Source organism: Octopus bimaculoides, chromosome 11, assembly GCF_001194135.2.
Source record: "Octopus bimaculoides isolate UCB-OBI-ISO-001 chromosome 11, ASM119413v2, whole genome shotgun sequence".
NCBI lineage: Eukaryota > Metazoa > Mollusca > Cephalopoda > Octopoda > Octopodidae > Octopus > Octopus bimaculoides.
This window is the reverse complement of record NC_068991.1, coordinates 80,654,774-80,662,449: the sequence shown is the minus strand read 5'-3', so window position 1 is coordinate 80,662,449 and position 7,676 is coordinate 80,654,774. Positions and strand designations below refer to the sequence as shown.

At 37.8% G+C, this 7,676-nt stretch overlaps 1 protein-coding gene and 1 long non-coding RNA gene across 11 annotated transcripts in view; one reads left to right on the top strand and one right to left on the bottom strand.

The window, feature by feature from the left end:
* The window catches only part of LOC106878525 (GRAM domain-containing protein 4), a 176,116-nt gene that overhangs the window by 64,466 nt on the left and 103,974 nt on the right, over positions 1 to 7,676 (bottom strand). The window lies entirely within an intron of this gene.
* LOC106877906 (uncharacterized) overlaps positions 1 to 7,676 on the top strand; it is a 158,894-nt gene that overhangs the window by 80,296 nt on the left and 70,922 nt on the right. Inside the window, exon 6 of one of the 6 annotated variants that reach the window (XR_008265242.1) lies at positions 3,903 to 7,105. The exons of 4 other annotated variants lie outside the window; for them this stretch is intronic. This is a non-coding gene — a long non-coding RNA (uncharacterized LOC106877906). Of the gene's footprint in view, positions 1 to 990; positions 3,022 to 3,902; positions 7,106 to 7,676 lie in introns of those variants that run through there. One more of the 6 variants, XR_008265243.1, reaches the window with a different exon arrangement.

Genomic DNA, 7,676 nt, shown 5'->3' with positions numbered 1-7,676 from the left:
TCTTTAAACAGAGTAGCTGCTTGGCTAGGTTTCTGTTTTGTGCTGGACGGGAGTACTGGACTCCCTATTTAAAAATATAAAGACACAGATATTGTGTCACATAACCAGCTGGAAACAATGTTTCCTGGTGCTAAACAATAGTAACAATTGTCCCTTCCAGGACAGACACATTATATTGCCAAATAGTCTTTACTTTATTTATATATATATCTATATATAATCATCATCATCATCATCATCATTTAACATTTATTGTCCATGCTGTCAGGAGTTGGATGGTTTGACCAGAGCTAGAAAGCTGGGGAGCTGCACCAGACTCCAGTCTGATTTGGCAAGGCTTCTACAGCTGGAGGCCCTTCCTAAAGTTAACCACTTTACAGAGTGTACTGGGTGCTTCTTTTATATGGCACTGCATGGGTGCCTTTATGTGACTCCAGCACAAATGCAATTTATGTGGCACTGACACAGGGCCAATGGGAGTGACCTTAACACTTATGGTGTGGAGCAAGGGCCTTCTTGAGTCCAGCAATATATATATACATATATATATATATATATATATATATATATATCCCTTTTAACTGGAAGTTCAAATACCACCGATCATAAGCATGCTTGATCAGGGCAGGCTAGCCTAAGGCTAAATAACAATTGCTGAAGCTAAGAATCATAAAGGAATCTTTGGTAAGAATTCCATGCAGAATGCAGAGAGGAGATAAAATATGGTGGGAGACCAAATCATCATCATCATTGTATATGAATAATTACAAGTTATCAGACATGTCTAAAAATATATTTGATTCCCTAATGTTTTTGGAAAACATTTCCTAAGCACAAAGAATTTATTTATTGTTGATTTTTAACTAAGATTAAGTCTCTGATAATATTCTAAGTTGATGTTAATATACCCAGGAGAACATATTTGAATTACAAAAACTATATTTGACTTTTTTTGTTTTTCTTTTTGAATCTTCATTTTGTTTTGTTCAGTGTAGCTGATAGATAACAGCCCGGAGCAGAACATCAATAGAGTTGGCACATCTCCTGCTTCTGTATTGATATAAAGTCAGTACAAGTTTTTCTAAAGATAACCAGTCTTTAAATTCATCTAAGTGCTTTACAGAATGAAATATGGAAGAAAAATTATAGGATAAATGGATGACAATGAATCAATGGAGAAGGTCATATGTGGAGGAAAGTTATTCAACATGTTGGCAGAAAGTCACTTAAAGACATACTCCAGCCTCTCATAGGAATGCTGTCTTCTTTCTTTGTCTTTTCTATTGCAACTACAATGCCCTCTTCTAACTTTTGAAGCTTTCTGGTTTTGGGTACCTTTTTTCAATTGTAACCAGCTATCACATTTTTACTCCTTCCATCAGCCATCTTATGTTCAATACCCCACAAAAAATGCCCTTCCTCAGCTCATATCTTTCCTACAGCTGTTGACTTAAAGTCCTTTAAGCAGATCCTTAATGACGTCATTTTTACCAGTTTTTGATATTGGGTACTGACCCTCCCTCCAAAGATCAAGCAAATAAAAAAAAAAACACAAAAAAGCCTTCAAAAAGTCCCTAAACCCCTTTCTGAGATACATTTTTACTTCAAATGTCAACTTATATGCAGTATAACATGCTATATGCCTGTCTAATACTGATTTCTTCTAAGTACACAGTTAATGAATGATCCCCCAAACAAATTACTGGTATTCATTGTATGAACCATTGAGTAATTTGAAAATTTTTGACTTGAACCACAGAAGAGGAAAGAGAAGACGCATGATCTTTGTTTAGAATCCCTGCGACTAGTGTGAGCAATGGAATATGTTAACCCTGGACCAGAGAATTGGCACAAATGCTTACAAAAGCGTTGCTTCTGTTGAAAGTACCTGAAAAAATGGTATTCGTTAGAATGTGCTTCTCTATGCCCCTTAACTTGAAAATCTTTGTAACACAATGAATTCAATCTGGAACCAAAGGGACACCACTTCAGTTTCTTACTTCCTGACTCTCCGAGGAAGAGTTACAGACTGAAACTGTGGATACTTTACTCTTCACAACAAATTATGGGCCATAGAAGGGAACGGCATTGTTTGGGTGCTTTTAATAGGAGTTACTATCTTGTAAGCATTCAAAGCCATCTCTCTTGCTTTGATGGTAACTTTCTCCAGTTTCAATGTAGTTTCAGGAGGTTTATATAAAACATTTCCATCATAAACAATCAAAATAATAAATTATAAATACATATCCTTGATGGTGGGTTGTGTATATTCCAACCCCAAAACAAAGAATATGCTGAAACAACAACAACAACAGCCGCCGCTGCTGCCACCACTGCCAGGCCGCCGCCACCACAGTTGCCGCCTCCACCAATGCAACCATCATCCTCATAATGTGTTATACTCTGCTAAAGCCTTAGTGACAACATTCTTCCTCTGTGTATCGTTGAAGGACACCATCTAAATGGTGGTGATATCAGGTTTCTGTCCTTTCTTAACTCTATGTTCTGCAGCTTAGAAACATTGTTATGTAAAAACCTCTGGTATAAAAGTATCTGACTAGCAAAAGAAGTAAGGGTTGGTGACAGGAAAGGCACCTGGCTGTAGAATACAGTAGCAATAAGTTTTGTGCAGTCCATCATGCCAGCATGGAAAAGGTGAAAGTAAAGCAATAAATATAGGTAAGGGTTAGCAGTAGGAAGGGCATCCAATCGTAGAAAATCTGCCTCAGCAAATTCTGTCCAACCCATGCAAGCATGGAAAAGTGGACGTTAAAATGATGAAGATGATATCTGACATTCTCTGACCTCTTCAACAACTCTTTACCCCACGGAGACATAAGGATGTGTGATGAAAGATTTAAGACAAAAAGAAACTAAAAGGATAATAACAATAATAATAGAGCTGAAGTGAAGGCCAAATATACAATGGGTGTTTGTTTGATCAACCAAATATGACCATCCCCAAGTATAACAATATCTGTTTCAACACACTATTTCATATCAAGAATCTTGAAAGACAAATTCGTAAATCTTTTGAAGTTGTTTTTTTTATAAAATGTAATCTCTAAACATGTTTGGTTCCATGAAGTACAGAGACCTAACGTGTAAATATGTTTTACATGAAAAGAACTTAACAAGAACAATAAAATGACCACCACTGCTACAATATGTGTGTGTGTGCATAAATATATGTATGTGTGTCAATGTGTGTATATGTGCATCTGTGTGTGCATGCATTTATGTATATATAAATATGTGTGTATGTTTGTATATGTGCATCAGTGTGTATGTGTGTGTGTGTGTGTATATATATATATATATATGCATCTGCATGTGTGTGTGTGTGTGTGCATATGTGTATGTGTGTGTGTATATGTGCCGCTGAATGTGTGAGTATGTGTATGTGTGCATGTGTTTATGTATATATAGATATATGTGTGTGTGTATGTTTGTATACATGCATCAGTGTGTATGTGAGTGTGTATATATATATGCACCTGTGTGTGTGTGTGTGTCCCCAATGCCTGAGTTATGTACTTTAGTCATTCAACGAACATCGAGTACTAAAAGAAGTACCATTGTACTGAAGCTCATTATGAACCACTGACCATCCCCCACTAAAAGGTGGCGCTCCAGCATGGCCACATACTATGTTCTGAACCATTAAAAGAGTAAACAAATGAAAGAATAAAATGTAAAAGAATATTGAAGTTTGAAAATTGAATACAATTATTCAAAATCTTCGTTGCACTTTAATGGTTAGCAACAGAGGAGTGGCATGCATCCAGAATCTCAATGGAATTTGGAAACTATTTGCATTCACAAATATAGACGCTAATCTCTGGATTGATGCCATGGAAATGTTTAATAAACTATTAATATTGTTTCGGGTATATTTGCAGAGAAATCATGGAGGGAAATCCACCCGGAAGATTCATTATGGAAAATTTGTTTAAAGCATCTAACTTGCTTAAAAAAAACAACAAAAAAAATCCAATGTTGTTGTTATCGAAATTGCAGCATCCATAGTTGCAACAGTTGTTGTTGTTGTGGTTATTTGATAGCTCTGCTGATGTAACAGACCCATGGAACAGAGATAACCAATCAGACGAGCTATCCAATTGACATTTCGAGCAGTGTCCTTCCTTCGAACCAATTTATTTGTTTATTTAATATTATTTTTATGGTAGCCATGTGGTTAAGAAGCCTGTTTTACAGACATGTATTTCTCAGGTTCAATCCTACGGTAAGGTACCTTATGCAAGCATTTTCTTCTGATGGGTTGATAAATATCTTGTGAGTGAAATTTGGTGGATGGAAACTGTGAAGAACTGTATCCATGTGAACCCACCTACTTACCTTTCTGCATCCCTACCCACCACCATCATCATTGTTTTAACCATTATTTCATGATCAGTTTCCAGGCCACACAGGTCAGATGGATTGTCCCAATAGGAATCAGCTTTCATTCAGAGTCCCAACCTTCCCAGATGAACGAGAAGAGCACATCTTTTCCTGTCTGTTTCATTCTAGCATGGTTTCTATGGCTACATGCCATTCCCAACGACCAGCCAATAATCTATAGCGTTTACTTGGTGCACTTTATCATGGCACCAGCACTAGTGAGGCTGTCCGATTCTCCACAACTACAGGTTCAAAGTAGCACCAACCAAACTCACTGACCCCCACCACTCCCTTATTACCAACAACATGAGAGAACATCGATTTCTATCCTCCTATTCAGAATAAACACACACACACACACACACACACACACACACACACACATATAAAATAAAAAGCACTAGAAATTACATCCACTTTCTCCACAATATTCATAAAAGAGAAGACAGAGCATAGAAAGTAACATAATGAATGCTGTGAGCAATTGGAGGGACCATATTTAGCTATGAGAAAGGTGCAACATCAAGAGTAATCAGAAGATACACTAAAAGCCATCGAGACAACCCCAGTCTTACCAGGACCCAAATCTCTCCAGAGTGAACCACAGAGAATACAAAACAGTGAAGTTTGCCTCATTGCAGGTTGCACACAGCATTACCCATGCAAAAGAAAAAAGAATATTAAAAGCAAAAACCCCTCGGACTTGAGAAGGGTGCAGTGTGTTGCTACAAAAGAGCTTTACCCTATCCAAGGGACTACATGAAAACCTGCTTCCAATCACCCATGTACAACTTCCCAGTACATTGCTACTATAATATCCTAAAAACACTCGCTCTTCACAACAACCCAGTCATCATCATCATCCTCATCATCATTGTTCTAAGATCTACTTTGTTATGCTTGGATGGTTGGATGCCCTTCCTGTTGCCAACCCTCACCTGTTTCCAAGTAAGGTGATAGTTACCCCCCCCCCCATGACCTGACATGTTCTCATGGAAAATTGGAAATGAAGTGATCGCCATGACTATCACGCAATGTTAAGGAGACAATAACATCCTCCACATACTCGTACACCTTCGCACTCATGGTGAGCTTCCTTTGGTCTACCAAATCCATTCACAAAGCTTTGGCCAACTCAGGACAATAGTGGAATACGTTGTCAAAGGTGCTGTTCAGTGGGATTGAACCCAAAGGCATGTGGTTGGGATATACAAACTTGTTAACCACACAGCCATACCTGCACCTATCTACATAAATGCACACACATACATGCATACACACACACACACATATATATACACACATATATATATATACTTGCGTGCAAATACATGTATGTTTATGTGTCTACGTATATATGTATATAAATATGTGTATGTATATACAATCTGTTTCACCACTTAACAGTCCAAACAAATCTACACATTGTTTATTTATAGAGAAAGAAAGTTTTTACCTGTAAAGTGTATTGCGTAGTGACAATCAATTTAATAGACATGTTTACATTAGTACGGACAACTTTGAAGGAGCCCCTACCTGGTCGCTTTAGCTGCTAGAAACAGAAAGCAAAATACCTTCAAGCTCTGCTCTACCACTTTAGAAAGTTGACACACTGAATATGTAGTCCTAGGTACATAAAGCCAAATGAAAAATAGTTGGAATACACTATGTAATATAATACTAGACAGGTATACTGTGTTTAATGGGATGGTCATGGCTGGAACATCGTTTGGCTGTACAAACGGAACTAATCTAGCATTAAACAACAATTATAGAAAACATCAAACAGAATAATTGTTATAGACATCAAAGATATATATATATGAATGAAAAATAGATGGGATGGTCGCAACCGGAGTGTCTTTGGAGCTTATCAACATGATATTCTATTACAGTTATTCCAACGACGGGTGGTAGCTATCGGACTACCTCCTACATATTTTGCTATCAGCAGCCATTAGATGAAACACAGTTGCCATGGTAACAAGTTAGAATAAACACAGTAAACTCATTATTGATATCTTTCAATTAGGTAGGAGGAAGGATGGGTGGGAAACAGGAAAAAAGAACAGGATGCAATCACCACCACCACCACCACCATCATCATCATCATTTTAGCTTACATGGGTCAGATGGAATCTGTTGAGGCAGACTTGCAACAGCTGGATGCCTTTCCTGTCTCCAAACCTCACCTCTTTCCAAGTAAACTAATAATTGCCGATGGTGAGAAAATGCTTTCATTGAAGATGTGAAACAATGGACATCACTTGTATGATGATGATATTGGGTCTAAAATTGTTGTTGGTTTGTGGTCATGCTGGGGCTCCTTGATGAGTTTAGTTGGACAAGTTGACCTCGGTACTTATTTTTTTGGTTCCTTTAGCCAAACCACTAAATTACAGGGATGTAAGCAAACCAACACCAGTTGTCAAGTTTTGGTGTGGCACAAACATAGCACAAAAAGACCCCCCACACACACAACAGGCTTCTTTCAGTTATTTTCCTCCAAATCCACTCATGAGGGTTAGGGTCAGCCTGGAACTATCATGGAAGATACTTGCCCAAGGTACCACATAGTGGGACTGAACTGGGGTTGCAAAACAAACTTCTTAATTACACAGCCACACTTGCAGCCTACAATTCAATTAAATAAATTCCAAATGCATTTACATTATTGTCCTTGTCACCACCACCATCATCATCATCATCTTTTTTATATATGATAAAAATCATATATAAAAATGTGTGTGTGTGTGTGTGTGTGTGTGTGTGTGTGTGTGTGTGTGTGTGTGTATATATATATATGTATATATTCTTTAAGTTTGTTTATGGGAAACATTTTGAATATGCATATAAAAGCTCGTATTTTATTATGTTGGTTACAGCCTGATACCAAATTGCAATACAAGTTTTTATGGGTTTTTTTCTTTGTTGGTGGTGGGGGATCACCAAGCTGATATAATGTAGGATAAATATAGTAATAAGAACCCATGGATGGAATATACATGGATTATCGTTATTGTTAGCAACTACACTCTCTGAGTGGTAGCATTAGTAAGGGCATCCAGCTGTGGAAACTCTGCCAGATCAGATTGGAGCCTGGTGCAGCCTCCTGGCTTGCCAGTCCTCAGTCAAATCATCCAACCCATGCCAGCATGGAAAGCAGATGCTAAACGATGATGATGATGATGATATATGACAGACTTGTTTCAGCTTCCAGTGACCAGATCCACTTACAAAGCTTTGGTCAGCCTGAGGCTACAGAAGAAGAC